This window comes from Narcine bancroftii, chromosome 3, assembly GCF_036971445.1.
Source record: "Narcine bancroftii isolate sNarBan1 chromosome 3, sNarBan1.hap1, whole genome shotgun sequence".
In the NCBI taxonomy this organism is placed as follows: domain Eukaryota; kingdom Metazoa; phylum Chordata; class Chondrichthyes; order Torpediniformes; family Narcinidae; genus Narcine; species Narcine bancroftii.
The window spans coordinates 153,278,842-153,298,699 of NC_091471.1; the positions used below are offsets into that span (position 1 = coordinate 153,278,842).

The 19,858-nt window shown below is 37.7% G+C and overlaps 1 protein-coding gene across 1 annotated transcript in view; it reads left to right on the plus strand.

Annotated features, from left to right (window-relative positions):
- Nucleotides 1-19,858, plus strand: part of LOC138756719 (collagen alpha-1(XXV) chain-like) — a 427,583-nt gene that overhangs the window by 282,187 nt on the left and 125,538 nt on the right. The gene's annotated exons all lie outside the window — the stretch shown is intronic.

Consider the following 19,858-nt stretch of genomic DNA (forward strand, 5'->3'; position numbering starts at 1 on the left):
TGTAAACAGTGCAGACCCAGGAAAATATCAATGAACTGAAACAACACTTAAACAGACCAAACGGTGACACTTCACCCTTCTCATTCAAGCTCCACTTCAGTAAAGTAGATAAAATTGAAATAAACAAAACACAAGGTGGCTACAGATGAAAGGAAAAATACATTTTAAATAGCTTGCAAAGATATCCCTCAATGCTTCAAACAATGAATTTTGTTGAACTCTCGATCTGTTACATAGGCAAGATGTCATCCAGTTCCCAGCCAGATTTTATAATCAATGATGACATACATTAGTAATGATGATGGATGAAGGGAAGATGAGGGCAGAATACAGGGAGGACTCCAACAAAATGATGTACAGAGATCATTAATATCTTTCAGTATCCCCTTGATTTAACAACCCGCTTAAAAAACTAGCTCTCAGTGCCAATCTCGATCTTGTGCTCAAATGATGTTGTACAAGATCTCAGCCTTGATTTCAATTGCTTCACAACTGATGCTATTACTTCAGCTGCCCATGACCTCAGCTTGGAAATTCCCTCCATAAGGCTATCTGTGCATTGCTTCCTTTAAATATTTCTTTAAATATTTCAAAGAGTTCTCTTTGATCAGCCTCTTTTCTCTGCAGAAATGTGTCAGCTGTAACTCATTTGGTATCCTTTTGTTCCCAGGCAAACATAGTACTGTAGTGCTGAGTGAGTTCTGTACCCTCTGAGCTGCCTGCTTTCAGTTGAGAGATTAAAGCAAAGCCAGGGCAGGTTAGAGGTCTGGGTACGCATGTGGCAGTGCAAATTTACAGGATAAATCTGTGGAGTGAAATATTGTGGTAGAAAGAACAAGGAGAGGCAACGTCATGTAAAGGGGTCTGTTCTGAAATGGGCACAGGTACAGAAAGACCAGAGTTTATATGGGCATTAATTTTTGAAGGTGGCCAGACAAGTTGAGGAAGCAGGTGAAAACAACCGTATGGGATCCTGAGTTTCATAATTTGAGACAATAGTATGATGAACTAAAGGGAGCGTAGAATGCAGCTGCTGCAAATCTGAAATTAGAGAAAATGCTAGAAATATTCAGCAAGTCAGGCACCATGTGTGAAGAATGAAGATTCTGAGGAAAAGTCATCATTAACTCTATGTCTGTCCGTAGATGCTGCCTGACCAGCTGGATGTCACCAGTATTTTCAGTGTACTCTTTCTGAGACTTGTGTCCTGCTCTGCAATTTATGAAAAGCATGGCAATCTTTGAAGAGGAGCAGAAAGGATTTAGCTGAAAGGCTTCAGAGATAAGGGACATGCATTTGAGAAATGGGGGTTGTTCCTCAGACAGCAGAGAATGTTGAGAAGAGATGTGATAGAGATTTTCCAAACAAAATGAAAGGTTTAAAAAGAGAGAAAGTTTTTTGAGTGGTAGAAGTTGAGAAATAGAGGCGTTAATGCAAGGTGTGAAAAGAACCAAAAGCAAAATGTAGATTTTTCAAAACAGCGAGTGATAACATCTTGAATGGTTTGCTTGACAAAGTGGTTGAGACAGATTCATTGCTCACTTCCAAAACAAAATTTTAATCAGTATTTACTAAAGAAATTGCAGAGCTCTGTGTGAAGGGTGGGTGATTTGGGTCCTGGTGTATTGCCCAAGCAGAAGCTCAAAGGGCCAAATGGCCTGTTTGTAGTACTATTCTCTGATTCATTCTGTTTGTAATTTCAATTGGACAATAAAAATATTCTATGGCACTACTTTAGTTAATCCTGATGTCTTGGCCAATATTTATTTTTTGGTTAACATCGCCGAACATCTGATCATTATCACATTGCTGCTTAAGAAATATTGCTATGTACACATTGGGAGCAATACTTCTTGTAACAGTGACCTGCTGCCAAGAATACCCTTTTGGATATAAGATACCTCAGGAGTTATTGGGTTATGGTATGCACTATATTTCACGATTCCTTTTATTGTCATGTAATGCCTCAAAATAAGCAATGTCCACAATTTCATTTGGTCTGCTGCAAGGCGAACAAAGAGTCACCATGAGGATCGCACAGCGCCCCTCCCCTAACAGTAAGAGAAAGAGAAGCAAAAGAGAGTCCCTTCAAAGACATCAAGAATCTCTGCAGCCAGACGGACCCCTGTTCGATCCATTGGCAACACGATATCAAAGCAAATCATCCTAAATCTGATCAGTGCCATATTTTGTTTATATGAGATATGCTGGGGTGTTTTAATCTCTTTTAAAATGTCAGTGATATCACTTGAGTTCATTAGAGGCAATTTTCCAGACTGTTGAGCCAAATCAGCAACTTTAATGAAGTAAGACATTAAAAAAAGATTGTTGAGGTAACCGAAGAACAATATAGTTAAACCTGAGATTCCAACATTCACTGACACTAGCACCTCAAAATTTGGAGTCATTACAGCAGTGTTCACCTTTTGCCAATGCCACTGTGTACAACATTCTTAGTCAGTCCAGATATTGATATTAACAGCAATAAACTGGTGTCCAAAGCCTCACTTACACTACAGCTGCAAGTTCACATTTGTTAGCGACTTGCAGCTGACATGCATTAATGGGCCAACTTACTGTGTGAAGTTATTTATCCTGGTCATAGTTCAGTGCAAAGCCTTCCCTCAACACCCCACCATCTCCCTCCCACCCCAACCCATGCCCTCTTAAATTACTTGGGATATGAACCAAGAAATTCACCCATGAAAATATCGAGTGAAAAGTCACCTTTGGCTTTCTTTAGTGAAGAGTTCAGTTCACGCGTAATGCTAACACTGAGCTACATCAAACCCCCCCCGTGGCTCTGAGTCCCAGAAGCTCACCAACTATCTGTTGGTGTCTCATCATGATAGTCTTTAATTTATAGCATCCTGTTGAAAAATTGGTTTGATGTTTAACATTTTATGATCCAAAATTGCTTTTGGGCCATGTACTTAATCAGAAATGACAGTGACATGAACAGTGTCCTGCTCGGTATTGGTGCACCTCAACCACACACATAGTAAAAATGGGTACTTACTCATTTCATGTCTTTCTCTGAATACAGTGCGGCTGCTACTGGAACCTAATAGAAGTTTGCCATGGTAAGGGTTTACACATTTGCAATAATGAGAGTCTGTTATAATATAATCATTGGAATTGGTTAAATTTAATACCTTCTAGGCAAACTAACACATCATTGAATTACACTGCCAAACAAAAATGAGACAAGTAGACCAGAAAGGATAACTGCATTTCGATAACAGAGTGGAGAGTTTGGAAACATTAGTCATGGCAATATCACTGCCACTTAATGACGGATAGCATTGGAGAAATCTTTCTGCCTATCGCCAGAATATTTACAGTTCACGCAACATTAGCCTTTTACCTCAGGGTTAGAATCTTGATGGGTCAAACCCAATTGCAGAAATTGCAAATCAACATCTAGGCTGATGCTTCAATACAATGCTGTGGCAAAGTTTTACATTTAAAGGTGTTATCTTTTGATTGATTTTCTCCTTGCTCAATGTATTATGATGTCCAATTTCGCCATTCCCCCTCTCTGGATTGAGGGGGCCAGGTATGCCAGCTAAAGCAGTTCCAGAGATGCGTGGAGTGTCTCCAAAGAGGGAGAAGGATAGATTCAAAGTCTAGATTCAAAGTCTTGTATAGTGTAACTGAGTCACATGTTTCCACCTCTAAATGCTTGAATAATTTTATTTCGATTGATCAAACACTTCCCCACATCAAATTCCATTTCCCAAATGGAGATACACAAGAGACTGCAAATGCTGGAATCTGGAACCAAAAAAAAACAACGTGCTGGAGTAACTCAGAGTGTCTTGGTGAAGGGCACCTGAAATGTCGACCTTTTGTTTCCTCCCACTAATGCTGCTCGACCCACTGAATTTCTCCAGATTGTTTTTTTTTGCTCCATTTGCCAAGTTTTCACCCACTCATTCAATCTATATATATACTGTATATCCCATCACATAATTATAAAATCTTCATTACATCTTGCCCTTCCACTTATTTTTGTATCATCCGCCGAGATGTTCAATTCAGAGGCATGTGATTTGTCAGTTCTGGAATTCGAATGTATGTGTGCTTGTACCATGCAGTGTGCATATTAAAACTGCCTCAAGGGAGCCTTCCCTTTGTTGGCTAGACTTCTAGAGCTGTGACTGTTTGGTCAGTGAGGGAATGGGATGGCTTTGTAATATGCTTAACAGATTAGCATAGGTTGCACATTCCTTCTGTGGTCGGACAGCAGGCTTGACACCTGCTCTGTTCCATCCACACCAACAGAATTTTGTCCAAGGATGATAGGAGCCAATAAACCATTTTGGGAATCCTGATACTCTGTTCCCCTGTAGTGTACATGGAAATAAAATCCAGCGTTACTGTTCTTGGGTTATGTGGTATAATGGAACTGAAGTTCAAATCAGGTGCCTCCATCCAAAAAGCATGTTAGCACTTGGCACAAAAATCAATAACAGCAAAATTACCTTCACCATAAATAAAGCAAATAACACACGGGAATATGCTGTAAAGAATGGCAAAAATGATTTAAAGTGAGCTTCTGAATTTTTGTTTGAGATTCATTACCTGTCTAACCAATGCTATCAATCCTGATGCTTGTGCCTGAACACTTCCTTGTTTTGTTCTTATTTAAATTATCCCAAATCTTTGCTATCATATGCACTGCATACATTTTCAATGATGTTTAGGATTATTGCCCAATTCTCTGTCATTGTGCCATATCATGTTTATAATAGTTTATGTTGTGATGTCCAGATTTTGAAACCCAGTGATGACATCAGGTTTGTATATTGAATTACGCTTATCTGCAGGCAGTCGTATTTCTTTTCCCTGTCAGCTTTTTGAAGCACCTTGCCAAATTAAGAGGAGTTCAGTTTTGGAGGGAATTATTATCTGATATATCCCATATCAATGTTAGTATTGGTGTGGCCATACATAATAAGGCAGATCCTTTTGTAAGGTTTAAGAATAAGTTGATGACATTCGTTATTTCTTGAATGCAACTTCACAGCATTTTCCAAGAAATTGTAACTAGGCCACAAGAGGATGCTGCCTGACCTGCTAAGTATTTCTAGCCCTTTCTATTTTTATCTCAGATTTCCAACATCTACATTTTTGTTGTTTGTAACCACATGAAGATTTCTATCTTGCTTTCAGTAAACTCGTTGGTCATTTGAAGTCATTATTCAGGGCTTACAAGACAATAATGTGCACAAAAAGCATATTTACAGCTTAAACTGATATAAAATGGACTCAGTAAACCCATAAATTCAGAGCCATTGTGCAAATAATGGAATTTTTGTTAATCATTGAGAGTTAAGATGGTAGTTATGCAAAGATTAAACTTTACTTTTGTGTACTAATTTTCACACATTGATTAGGTTAATATAATAAAATTACTTCAAAAGTTTATTATTCCCTTTTTAAAATAAATTCTTAACTATGCTTTTATAGATTTAAAATATTAATTCTGCTGCCAAATACGAATGAACTGCATTTGAATTTGTTGGCAAATTAAGTTTCTAAAATTAATTGATGACTTAATGGAAGTAAAATGTTAAGTAAGAAAGAATCAAATGAATTAAGTAGAAAACTTACTGTACGGTGAGGAAGAACATTAGTGTTGCTATTGTAACAATTACTCCTAAAGTATTGATTTGGCTTAGTGTAAAATACATTTATAATAAGTAATGAAATGAGATGATTCAGTCAGAAGCATTAAATATTATTGGAAGAATATTGATGAGATATGCGGGAACATAGGTGGAAAAGTTATTTTACTTGGTTTGGCTTGTGATAAGGGAATAATAATGAGTGACTGAAGAAATTCATCTGGAGGACTACTGGAAGAAATGTTTAAATGGGAAAACTTATTTCAAGAACACATTGCAGCATTTACCAAGAATTAATGAGTACTTTAACTTACTGGAGCTGACAAGTTCACCTCGGAGTCTCCCATGTTATAATTGCAAGCTCTTATATGAAATTCAATAGGAAAACATTAACGACAAAAATTACACAAAACCTTTCATTTAAATAACACCCTATTCATGCTCTGTAGAAAGGTAACAGATGAGAAGTATGCTATGGGTATTAATTTCCCAATGTTCTGCAAATGAAAAACAAAGTATAAAAATAGAAGAAAATCCTTCTTGCGTGTTCTTACATTCATATTTTTCAAAATCATCTGTTCCTCCAATGCAATCTGTAGCTTTTAAATTAAGAAAAATCAATGTGTCTGTAGCCACTTTCAAACTTGCAAGTGATCCTAGGAATTAACTGCCAATCGGCCTTTAAAGTGCCAAGTGTGAAAGCAAAATCAGCTCAACGCTGGCAATAGATGACATCATCTCACTCTGGGGCTAGACGGCCTTGACCTCTAGTACAATCCCCGGTGTCTGCAGATGCCAGTGTTGCAATTATGCAAGTGTGAAATGTGTCATTGCATTGTGGGATTGAAATGACCCAAGTTTTTGTGTGAGTGCAGGAACGTGAAGGAAGGAAAGATTAAAATGAAGGTATAAACTTTGCCATGGGAAAGTCGCAGCAGGAGAGAGGAAATAAATAGCAATAGTGGACAATTTTTAAACAGAGTGGGAAAGTTGGTAGCGCTATAGCGGACAATTTATAAAGACCGTGGGAAAAAGCACTTCCCAGAATGCTGTGCAGCAGAAAAACCCCACATAAATGCTCCGTTGCTGCAGCTGGTCATACAGCCCTTTCTCTGCTGCATGGAATTCTGGGAGGGCAAGTCAGCCATCGCTTTTCCCCACGATATTTATAAACTTTACATGATAATGCTACCAAATTTCCCACACTATATAAATTGTGCACTATAATGCTACAAACCTTCCCACACTATATAAATTGAGTGCTAAAGCACTACAAACTTTTCCACACAGTTTAAAAATTGTCTGCAATTACTATTTATTGCTCGCACTTCCCCACGGTCCCTTGTAAAAGTTTATATAGGTTGGCACAACAACAACAGGAGCTGAAAGGCTCATAGTGTGGTGAACATAAAGCTTAAACATATTCTCATTAGGTATGATTAATTTTATTCAAAAATAAGATCATAATACATTGATCAGGATTTAGGGCAGGTCTGCCATCATTTGATGCGTCATGACATCACCGGTAGAAGGTAAAACCGTCCTAACCCCAGGGATGGCTCCTTGCAAGTGTGAAAGTGTTCAGTGTCCCAGTTAGGAGTGGTCAAGAGTGAAAAGCCAAGCCCCCATTCCTATCCTGGGACACTGAACAGCCAATTTAGTGAGGTGCAAATGTCAAATGGGCTTATGGTTTCCAAATTGAACCTCAGGCTGTAATTGTATAATTTATATATTCTTCCTTTGTTTTCACAAAGGATAGTCTTCAGGTGAAAAAGACAGTAAATCAGTTCTTAAACAGGACAGCCACAGTGCAACATTGAGTCTTGCATTCACTGAACAATCTGAGGTGAGATCTGAATATTACATGTCCTTAAATGAGATCACTTGATAAATGAAGGGTATTTGGCCTATTAATGGAGGAGAGGTTGTCAGAGTTAATCACTGACCAGTGTGATTGGTACCATTGAAGTAAGAGTCATTCTTTTAGATGAACCACAGAATCTTCAATTTTTAAATAATTTCAGTGATGAGTCCACTTTTTAAAATGTAAAATAGATTTTCTTTTGCATGAGAAATTCTTTATTGATTTATTTTCAAAAATAAAAATAAAAGTGTGATGAAAAGCTTAGCAGATTTGGTGACATCAGACTCCTTGCTTTGAGCTGCATATCCAGTCAGAATGTTGTCTGACAAATCCCTAACAGCTGGTTTAAATGGAATGGAACAGTCCATGTATGACTGTCACATTGCAGTCGCAAGAGTGATGAACTGACACAGTTGTCATTTGAAAGACAATGCAGCATGAGTGTGAGTTCCAATTTTGGGACATGGTTTTGGGAATGGAACCTATTGCTTCAAAAGATATCCAACTATTAAGAAGGCTATCATGGAAATCAAATATAAGAGTAGCCATATTTACTTCTCTCACATTGATACATTTTATTCAAAGCTAGTTTGTACAAAAGATTAATCTTCTCATCAAACTATCTACATAAATAACATGATTAATAATTACAGAAACTGGATTTCAAGAACACTAGAATGCCAGGTTATAGATTTGTACATTTTGCCACCTGATACCCAGGAGGTCAAAACAGATCCAGTCAGGAGACAAATGTACATCCAATGTTTGTTAACATTCTTTAATTTTAATTGTATTTTATAATTTAGCTACTTGCACATTAACATTAATTATTTTTATTCAGTTTTGATTGAACGGGCTTGACCAAATGTTTCCTTTATGGATGAGGAAGAAGGATTAGAAGTGCAGTAATGCAAATGTTATAGTTGAAAATCTGATAAATAAAACTCACTATTATTTCAAAATTACCACATCTATCACTTTGATGCTACTTAATTAGCAACTTCCAATATGACATGACAATATTCAGCATGAATTACATCTTTTCCCTTTGTTAAATAGCAAATAAAATACTGGTAGCTCTCAATTTGATTGCTTTATTAGTGACCTTGTTTCTTTATATATACACTGATGCATTAAAAATCAGCTCAAGAAATGAGGGGTTGTGGAGGTTATACAAGTTTGAAGATTCAAGATTCAATTTATTATCATGTCATAAGGACAGTGCAATATTTCACAAAATGTGTTTTTTGTCTGCAATGAGGCAGATAGATTTGCCATCAGCAGAAATTGCCTGAAGCGCTTATTACAGGTACAAGCTTGAAAGGGTAAATACAAACATTTGTCAATAACTTTCAGGCAAAATTTTTCCTCTTCAGGGGAGTGACAGACAAGTGACTGAGTAAAGAGTTGGTTGGTTGGCATTTACCTCTTATCAGGGATACCATCCACCAGTGTTCCCTCTAAACTGTGCCCGAGTGCTTGCACACATGTGTTTTGCAACCAGCGCACAAAGGAAATTAATGTACACACAAAAGGTTAGTTACCTGAAATAAAATAAAATCTTGACTAAATATGTTACTTCATAGAATGCAACCATACTTTTCATATTAAACATGCAAATACCTTTTTTTTAGGCATAAGAGCTAGGTTGTGCCAAAATGAAATAATTTCAAACATTAGCACAAGCATTCAGTGCATGCGTACTTTTGTCACAGGGAAAAAAATTGCACAACATGATTTTTTTTTTGCACACGGACTACTGGAAATTAGAGGGAACATTGCCTTCCACTCAAAGTTCTTTCATATGACACAAAGTTTTCATGTCCCGAGATGTTGTATGCAAGAGCTAGCTTTTACATGAGAAAACTGGTTCAAAGGTCTTTCTTCCACTTGTTGAGAAATTGGATCCATTGCACGAGGTTGAAAGAGCTTTGAAAAGTTATTCCAAGTCTTCTGTGACATGCATTTAACCATCATTTGAAATAAATTTAATTGTGCATCGAAACCTGGTATTGCTTGACAAATTGAGGTCTGGATTCTACATTAGTTGGCCTTACACACTTGTTCAGGGATCCAAGGCTTCAAATTTCTAGTGGGTTATTTTCAGATTTTGTAAGTTAGTCTTCCACCACCTTGCTGCTACCATTGTTGTTTCGGTCCCTAATCTCCAAATCTACCACTAGACTTGACTGTTGAGCTGGCAGAGGAAAGACCTTTTTGTATGTTTTTCACTGCACAAAATTAATCTGGATCTGAAAACAGTGGAATAATGCAACAAATGATCTTCACACAAAGTTGGCATGCTGCCATGTACAGCATTGGTTTTTATCTGGCATTTTTGATGATAAAGAATTTCCAGGCCAATATTGTTAACATTTAGGACAGATTACCCATCACAATGTGGAGTACAAGATCTTTGCAAGTTAAGACATTCTCACTTTCTCAAGGGCAGCAAATAATGAAGAAAAATCTTTGGGATTCTGAGCATTTTTTAAAAGACAAAAGTCTATGCTTTTAATCCAGCAGCTGTTACTTAATTTGTATGCAGCTGGTGGTGTTTGTACAGATTAAGGGTATTAAAGTAGGCGTCATTGGTGTGACAAGAGCACTGTGGCTATTTGGATGGAACTTGGGGAGTTTGTTTGGTGTTTAGCATCCAACCTGTAGTACATCTTGAAGACTATTAGGCTATTTACAAGGAATATTTCATTGGTCAAGTACAGTTAGCATGGAATTTACAATGATTGATGTTTTACAGCAATGCTTAACACACTTGTATCAAATTCCTCTCTCTGATGTGTGATGCAAATCCCAGAGCTTGCTACTCCAACTGTTGAAATAACGGAGAAGAAATTTGATATGGCCGTGTTAGATCCTGGAACAATATAATTAATTACAGTAATTTTAAGGTTTCTGCATGAATTAAGTTTATAAATAAATCACTATCTGAAAAACTTGCCAATAAACAACACCACTAAACCAAAGTCACTTCAGAAGGCTAGCCTGGAATATCTATGGAAGCATTCTGATCTTTCTGTAGCTTGAAAGGAGATCAGCAGAAGGCCTGTAATTGCATAAGTGAATGGTCCCTAACAAAATAAATAGAAGCTCTCACTAGGGATGATGAGGTGCAGATGGTTGTTATCAAGTCTCAAGGACCAACAATTTGCCTGTGTCTGAGTGGCGATAGTCCTTCATAATTCACGTTGCCATGTTCTTCTGCGCATGTAGGAATGCTTGGAATCCACTGACACTTGTGTGATATCATCTACTTAATCAAATTAGGCAATTGTAGCACTCCATTTCATTGTGCCCATTTCAAGGTTGACTGATAGATGTTGGCCTTAAAACAATAACTTCCAGCTGTTTTTGCTGTAGACAGCTTGAAATGTAAATTAATCCCAATTTAGAAAATGAGCAGTGCTGGCATCTTCAGATGATTTTATTTCATGGGTTTTTTTTTATTTTTATTAAAATAATCTGGTTGAATATGATTTGTTTGCAAAGTGCCAAGTATACATTTTCCAGTTCTTCACTGCATCATTTACAGGATAATTTATTGATGTAATTTTTTTTGATATTTCAGCCAAACTGAGCATTTTGTCTCAAGCAAATATGTGTTTTCTTCAAGTCTCTTTAAACTTGATGGGTTGAACATTGGATTTGCTTTTCAGCCACAAGGATAGAAACATCGAAACATAGAAGATAGGAGCAGGAGTAGGTCATTCGGCCCTTCGAGCCTGCTCCGCCATTCAATGAGATCATAGCTGATCTTAAAGTTCAGTACCCCATCCCCGCCTTCTCTCCGTAACCCCTAATTCCTTTATAATGAAGAAATATGTATAATTCCCTCTTAAATATATTCAATGAGCCTGCCTCTACTGCTCTCTGTGGCAATGAATTCCACAGATTCACCACCCTCTGGGTAAAGAAATTCCTCCTCATCTCGGTTCTAAATGGTTTGCCTATTATCCTCGAACCATGGCATCGGGTTCTGGACTCCCCCACCATTGGAAACATCCCTTCTGCATGCATTCTGTCCAGTCCTGCCTCAATAGCTCCCACATCGTGTTGCGTTCACTTGAATATAGCTAAAATTCACAGTTACCCTCAGTGAACATCAATATTTCCTCATACTGGTCCAAAATGTCAAATTAAATACTCACTGGCTTAAGTTAGTTTATTATTCTGTTCATTTTTTTTTTTCCATGTAGCATGTCAATTAATAACTGAACACAAATTTCCTTTTCTCGTAACTTTAACTCATAAGTGTACTACCTGGTACACTTGAAATGATTCAAAGAAGAGTGACTAAGATGTTTCTTCTTTCTTTGGCTTGGCTTTGCGGACGAAGATTTATGGACGAGGTAAATGTCCACGTCTGCTGCAAGCTCGTTGGTAACTGACAAGTCCGATGCGGGACAGGCAGGCATGGTTGCAGCGGTTGCAAGGGAAAATTGGTTGGTTGGGGTTGGGTGTTGGGTTTTTCCTCCTTTGTCTTTTGTCAGTGAGGTGGGCTCTGCAGTCTTCTTCAAAGGAGGTTGCAGCCCGCTGAACTGTGAGGCACCAAGATCCACGGTTGGAGGCGATATCAGCCCACTGGCGGTGGTCAATGTGGCAGGCACCAAGAGATTTCTTTAAGCAGTCCTTGTACCTCTTCTTTGGTGCACCTCTGTCTCGGTGGCCAGTGGAGAGCTCGCCATAGAACACGATCTTGGGAAGGCGATGGTCCTCCATTCTGGAGACGTGACCCACCTAGCGCAGTTGGGTCTTCAGCAGCGTGGATTTGATGCTTGCGGACTCCTAGAACGCTTCCATCAGCGCTGTCTCCGCTCCATCCTCAACATTCATTGGAATGAAAGATGTAACCACATCTAAAATGCTGGAGGAACACAACGGATTAGGCAGCATCTATAGAAGGCAATAGACAGTCAATGTTTTGGATTGAAACCCTTCATGAGGATCAGGCTTTGCAAACTAAGAGCTGGATGCTACTTGAGTGGGTAGATAGTGAAGGTTTAGGGTGGGGCAGTGGGAAAGCATGGAAGAACAAGTTACATCAGAGAGACTGGAGAGAAAATAAACAACTGAGGAGGGAGATTGGAAGAACAGATCTGGACAATCTGAAGGTTTGAGGACAACATTGATGATGAGGCGGGGAGGTATAAAGTGTCGAACGCAAGGTATTAAATCAAGTTGAGAAGGATGAAGCAAAGGAACTGGACCTGGTAGATGACGAAAATCTCTCATCCTTTAACAGACGGGTTTCCCAAGATCAGAGGCCACAGTCAGACAAGGCCACATTGAAGATTTTGCTTAATTCTGAAACAAAGCTTTGTTTCAGTGGGTAAGTGGATAACCTGGTTCCTTTGAGTCGACTGGCTGCCCAACCCCCATCTCACCTCCACCATAACTGGATGCAGGTGGGCTGGAAGCTTTTCGGGATGAAGTTTCAGATTTTTCACATTATGCCTACTCTAAGTCTGTCTGTTTTTGGTGAGCGGATGAGGTAGTCAAGAAGCAAGGGCATAAACATAGTCAAAATAAACACTGTATGATAGTTATGGCTTTGTATTGGGAACAGTTCTGAGGAAATTCCTTGACTTTTTTCTCATAAGGTTGATGAGATAGAAAAAGATCAAAGTAACCGTTGGAATCCACAAATTGTTGAAAAGATTTCTTGGGCTAATACCAGGGATAAAAGGATTTAATCAGGAAGAATCATTATAAAAACGAAACCACTTTTCATTAGAGCAATGGATTTCAGAAGGCAATCAGTTAAAGGTACATAAGATTAAATGGATTTTGATAAAGTAAGTTGACACAAAGCATTAAGTCCTGACCGTCAACAGAATGCTGGAACGACTGATAACTGCCTTTAAAACAGGCGATAATTGGGATGGGATGTGCACTCCATACCAGAAATTAAGCTCGAAATAGAATCCAAATTAGCTTGCGAAAGGAGAGTGAACAGCTATTTGAAATTTTATTTTAAATGATATTGATAAAGGGCAGTAGGATTGGGTCCCAGATGGTAGCAGCTGCAAAGAACGAGAATGGCTGAATGACCATCTCGTGTTTGTAAAATTCTAAATGGAATGGATTACCAGAACATTAATATCTGTCCTAATTTAAAAGGGAGTAGGCATAGAGAGGATTTTACTGCTCGATCTTCATTTCAGGAAAAGGAGTTTAGTGGCTATGACCATTAGGGATAAATTGTTGATTCCTTTTATGTAACAAAGCTAGGGGAGATGAGAAGGTCTGGACTTTGTATTCTCATTTTAGTTTTTCCTATTGTGCAAATAATGATGCAGCCCATCATGTCTCTGGGAGAAGTTCATCTGTTCATCTATACCAACATTATACCTTGTACATTACTAATAACTTGCACCTATTGTAGTCACCACCTCACATTGGGATCCATTTACCTCAGTAGCACTGAAAGGAAATTGAGTATATCTGACGGCAGATTCTAATGCATGTATAGAATTAGTGATCAAAGACAAGTAACTCTCAGATAAACTCCACTTTCTCTTCATAAAAGTATTATTTTCCTATTTTCCTGCATTCCACACTTTTTTTCTCTTTATTACTTGTCACCAATAAACATAAATAATGTATCTGGATTCAGTTCTGTTTTTCTCCATACAGAAATGTTCAAATCCCACATGAATTCTTTGATAAGACTTGCGTTGTTTTACTCTGGTCTCATTGATCTAGGTATTTTAAATTGCAGAATAACTGACATCTTGTAGAAGGTCAACTTTACCTCATTAATCTGCTTAGTCAGTCAAGAAGTCTTTGGATTTTTATGATTTTATCAGCAATTGTTTTATACGAATGATTTAAATTTTCAAGATGGTTGCACATGCTATTTTCTTCATTGAAACATAGCAGCCAACCATCTCCTATCCTGCAAAGTACCATAGACAGAAATATTTATATATATATATATATATATATATATATATATATATACACAGCAATGAAAGAAGCCATTTGGCTCATGTTCACATTGATTTTCATGATCCTCCTACTTTTTAACCATCTATCTAATTTACTTCCTCAATCCTGGAACACAGATATGGTGTTTGCTTCAACTATTCTCTGCAAAGCAGCTTCCACAATAAAACCAGCTTGTGGCTTTCTGTCCCATTTGATGTGATGACATTATTTCATCATTGTTCTCCCAATTATTCTTCACAGAACCTTGTGGAGGATAACCTGCTCCATCATTCCAAATTAAGACACTTCCTTTTAGTTCTACTTCTCCACCCCCCCCCCCCCTTTCCCCATTCCAACCACCACCCCAGTACTGGCATTTCTCTATCCATGTTGCTGCATCTCTCTCAAGCACATGAGCCCTGATCTTTGTCATAGGCTTCAAATGCAACTTCTTGTCAAATGCTTTCTGAAAATCCACACATCATTTCCATTGCACTTTCCCTCTCTATTTGCTTTTCTTTTATTTGAAGACTTTGAGTGTACTTTTAAATTTTTCACAATCTCCCTCTGAATAGCACCTTAACTGATCAACAAATGTATCCAAGTGATTCTACTTCTGGTATTCTCTTCTATTTGAAGGCAAAATAATTGTTTATTCTTTTTGGTTGCCTCACTTCACATTATATGCTTGTATCATGTAACCAGTGGCTGCACTGTTCCCAGTGGCGGATTAACCATTAGTCTGAGTAGACTGAAGTCTTGGGGCCCATAAGGTAAGGGGCCCCATTCATTATAGTCTGATTAAATGACTTAACAAAAACAATGTGGTTCATTATTCTTCTTCATCCTTTGTGTTTGTTTGATTTCATTGAAAATTGCCCAGCAGGTGAAATGTTTTTGGCGAGTGAGTCAAAAGGGCAATTCTTTTCTGATGTGCAAATTAAATCAATGAGGCATCAAAACTATTTATAAAGTAGCAGAAATGGACCACGTTGTTGCAGGTTGAAGAGCTCGCATATATACAGGAGCACTGCTGGAATCTAGTGGGACATTTGCAGCCCTTCCTCCCCGCATTTGCACTCGGGGCTGCGGCAGGTTTCTGCAGTCGCCCACCTGGTCTGAGTGCCACCGCGATCTCTCCCTGCCCAGTGGGATGTGGGATAGGGACTTCGCCCTCCCCCCATTGGGATGGGGGAAAGCGACCTCTCCCTGCCCAATGGAATGGGAATTGGGAGTGGGTGACCTCTCCCTGGCCAATGGGACCTCTTTCTGCCCAGCATTTCCTTGAAATTGGCAGTCAGCAAAAGAAGGTTGCACATTCAATTAATTGTTTTATTTATTAAACTAAATCAGTGATTTCTCTTCAAATAATACAACCAAAGGTGACAGCAATTGTTTGATATTGAATATGTCTATGTACTTAATCATCATTGTAGTGTGATTTTGCATAATCAAGTTTTATAAATAAACGAAAGCCTAATTCATTCCTTCACTGCAGGGATATTTGTTCTGTTATTATTCGTGTGACAGGTAGAGAAAACATGTAATGTACAAATTGTTTTGAATGAAATCTCAGCAAAACGAAAGGGGGAAGCCAAACTTGCCTTTGTAAATTGAGTTGTAGCATCACAGTACTGGATGTATCAGCAGGTCTCACAGTGTCTGAAGAAGGTAAGATGTATTGCCAATGTTTCAAGGCTGAGTCCTTCTTCAAGGTATCTTTACCTCCAGTAAAGATACGAGACCGCATTTCTGTTTTATATCGCAGTCACAGCATTGGACGAATGGTAGGGCCATGGAGCAAGGTCAGGGTGTCAGGGCCCGGGTGGTAGTTAAGCCGCAACTGACTGTTACTTTGCTGGTGAATGAATAGAAAATAATTTATTGGGTTTAATTTTCTTACACACTTCTCCGTGTCTAATTTCCACTTTTTCTAATTTTGTACACACACACGCGCGCGCGCGTGTGTGTGTGTGTGTGTGTGTGTGTGTGTACTGTTTTATTTATTTAAGTTAATCCCAGGCTTCCAGCCACTTCATTTTTCCACTCATGGGATCGTTATGATCTGAGCTTTGCTGATCATTCTGGCTTTTTTCCACTTTCCTCTTCTCGTATGAAGTGCAGCCAGAATCCCTGGAGGCCTGATATACCATAGTAAGTTTGGCTAGGAATGTTGTCTGTCAATTATTCCATCCCTGCCTCGCCCCTAAACCCATTAGCCGAGAAAAATAAATGTTTCTGGCAATGTTGGTTTCAAAATCACTGGTCTTAAGGAATTTTGTCCAAGGAAAATTCCTGCAAAAGTTAAACAACTGAGGATTTTTGGCAGGCTCTGTCGCATTATTTGTACCCACTTCTCTTGACACGATGAGGAGAATTGGAGAAGCTTGAGCTAGAAAACCAAGTTTTAAAGAATGGCAGTGGCTTTTTCAGCATAATACTAAAAATATTAGAAGCTCAAGCTTATTATTCCATTGGAAACACAAGAAAATGTGTATGTTTTCTTGGCAGGGATTAAAACCTAACACTATGTATTTCTCTTGCTTACATGTGCAGGAATGATGAAATAACCATAAAACTTTATTTGGTTCAGCCATACTTTGGGTGTATGATGCATTTCCTTTGCAAAGTTGCTAAATTACGTCTCATCAATACTTCATTTTAATGACAGAACTTTCAAGAACTCTTAAAAAATTTAGATTTCTTTTAAAAAAAAAATTTTTCACGCTATGAACCATATTAACCAAAATACACACAAACATTTCCCTCCTGAGAGTAATTTTCTCCCCTTTCCCCCCTCCCTTCCCTGCCTCATTCCCACCCCCCTCCCTATCCACTAAACATTCAACATATACAATACAATAAACCCATTAAACGATGTCATCACACAATGAAAATAAACAAGAAATTTGTGTCATCTACTTTTACACACTGGGTCAGTTCATTTCGTCTTCTTCTCATTCTATCATTTTAGGGGGTGGAGGTCTGCGGTGGGCCCTCTCTGTTGTGTTCCATGTACAGTTCCCAAATTTGTTCAAATAATGTGACTTTATTTTTTAAATTATGTGGTTTTTTTTTCCCAATGGAATACATTTATTCATTTCTATGTACCATTGCTGTACTCTCAGGCTCTCTTCTGATTTCCATGTTAACATTATACATTTTTTTGCTACAGCTAAGGCTATCATAATAAATCTTTTTTGTGCTTCATCCAATTTGAGGCCTAATTCTTTACTTCTTATATTACTTAGAAGAAAGATCTCTGGATTTTTTGGGTATGTTGCTTTTTGTGATTTTATTTAATACCTGATTTAGATCTTCCCACAACTTTTCCACTTTCTCACATGCCCCAATTGCATGTACTGTTGTTTCTGTTTCCTTCTTACAGCAAAAACATCTATCTGATACTGTTGGGTTCCATTTATTTAACTTTTGGGGTGTGATATATAGCCTGTGTAACCAATTATATTGTATCATGTGTAACCTCGTGTTTATTGTATTTCTCAAAGTTCCCATTTTTCATTTTTTATCTTTATGTTTAGATCTTGTTCCCACTTTTGTTTGGGTTTACAGCTTATTTCATTGTTCTCTTTCTCTTGCAGCTTGATGTACATGTTTGTTATAATTCTTTTAATTATCATTGTGTCTGTAATCACATATTCAAAGCTGCTTCCTTCTGGTAACCTCAACCTGCTTCCCAATTTGTCCTTCAAGTAGGTTTTGAGTTGGTGGTATGCAAACATTGTACCGTGAGTTATACCATATTTGTACTTTATTTGTTCAAAAGATAATAAATTATTTCCCAAAAAACAATTTTCTATTCTTTTGATCCCTTTTCTCTCCCATTCTCTAAAGGAAAGGTTATCTATTGTGAGTGGGATTAGTTGATTTTGCATCAATAATAATTTTGGTAGTTGATCATTTGTTTTTTTCCTTTCTACATGAATCTTCTTCCAAATGTTGAGCAGATGGTGCAGTACTGGTGAACTTCTATATTGCACCAGCTTTTCATCCCACTTATAAAGTATATGTTCAAGTACCTTCTCCCCTATTTTATCTAGCTCTAACCTGGTCCAATCTGGTTTTTCCCTTGTTTGATAAAAATTTGATAGATATCTTAATTGTGGTGCTCTATAATAATTCTTAAAGTTTGGTAGCTGTAAGCCCCCTTGTTTGTACCATTCTGTTAATTTATCTAGCGCTATTCTCAGTTTCCCCCCTGTCCATAGGAATTTCCTTATTATTTTCTTTAGCTCATTGAAGAATTTCTCTGTTAAGGGAATCAGTAACGATTGAAATAGGTATTGTATCCTTGGGAAGATATTGATTTTAATGCAATTTACCATTCCTATCAGTGTTAGTGGTAATTCTTTCCAATATTCTAAGTCATCTTGTAATTTCTTCATTAATGGCTGATAATTTAGTTTGTATAGATGGCCTAGATTATTATCTAGTTGTATACCTAGGTATCGGATTGCTTGTGTTTCCCATTTAAATGGTGATTCTTTCTTAAACTTTGTGAAATCCGCATTTTTCATCGGCATCGCTTCACTTTTATTTGTGCATTGATCTTGTACCCCGATATTTCTCCATATTCCTTCAATTTCTTATGTAATTCTTTTGTTGATAATTCTGGTTCTGTTAAGTATACTATGATGTCATCTGCAAATAGACTGATTTTATATTCCTTCTCTTTTATTTTTAACCCTTTTGTTTTATTTTCTGTTCTTATCAGTTCTGCCAACGGTTCTATAGCTAACACGAACAGTGAGGGAGATAATGGACATCCCTGCCTAGTTGACCTGTTTAATTTAAATTAGTTCGATATATATCCATTTACTGTCACCTTCGCCAATGGTCCTTTATATAATGCTTTAATCCAATTAATATATTTCTCTGGTAGGTTGAACCTCTGTAGTGCTATTCTACCCTATCAAAGGCTTTCTCTGCGTCTAAAGCAACTGCCACTGTTGGCGTCTTATTTCCTTGTACTGCATGGATTAAGTTAATGAACTTACAGATATTGTCCGTTGTTCGTCTTTTCTTAATAAATCCAGTTTGATCTAGTTTTACTATTTTTGGTACACAGTCGACCAATCTGTTTGCTAATAGTTTTGCTATTATCTTATAATCTGAGTTAAGTAGAGATATTGGTCTATACGATGGTGGTATTAATGGGTCTTTCCCCGTCTTTGGTATTACTGTAATTATTGCTGTTTTACATGAATCTGGCATGAAAATTTAGATTTCTTGATGACATTTGATTATCTCCTCATTACTTGCCTCCCAAAGGTCAAAGTTCATCTGATATTTAACTTTAGATTCAAATTCATACACTATGACTTCTGAGAATGTGTGGCAGTATTCCAAAATATATGGCTACCCAACCTCCTGTGATTGTTTTTGCCACATT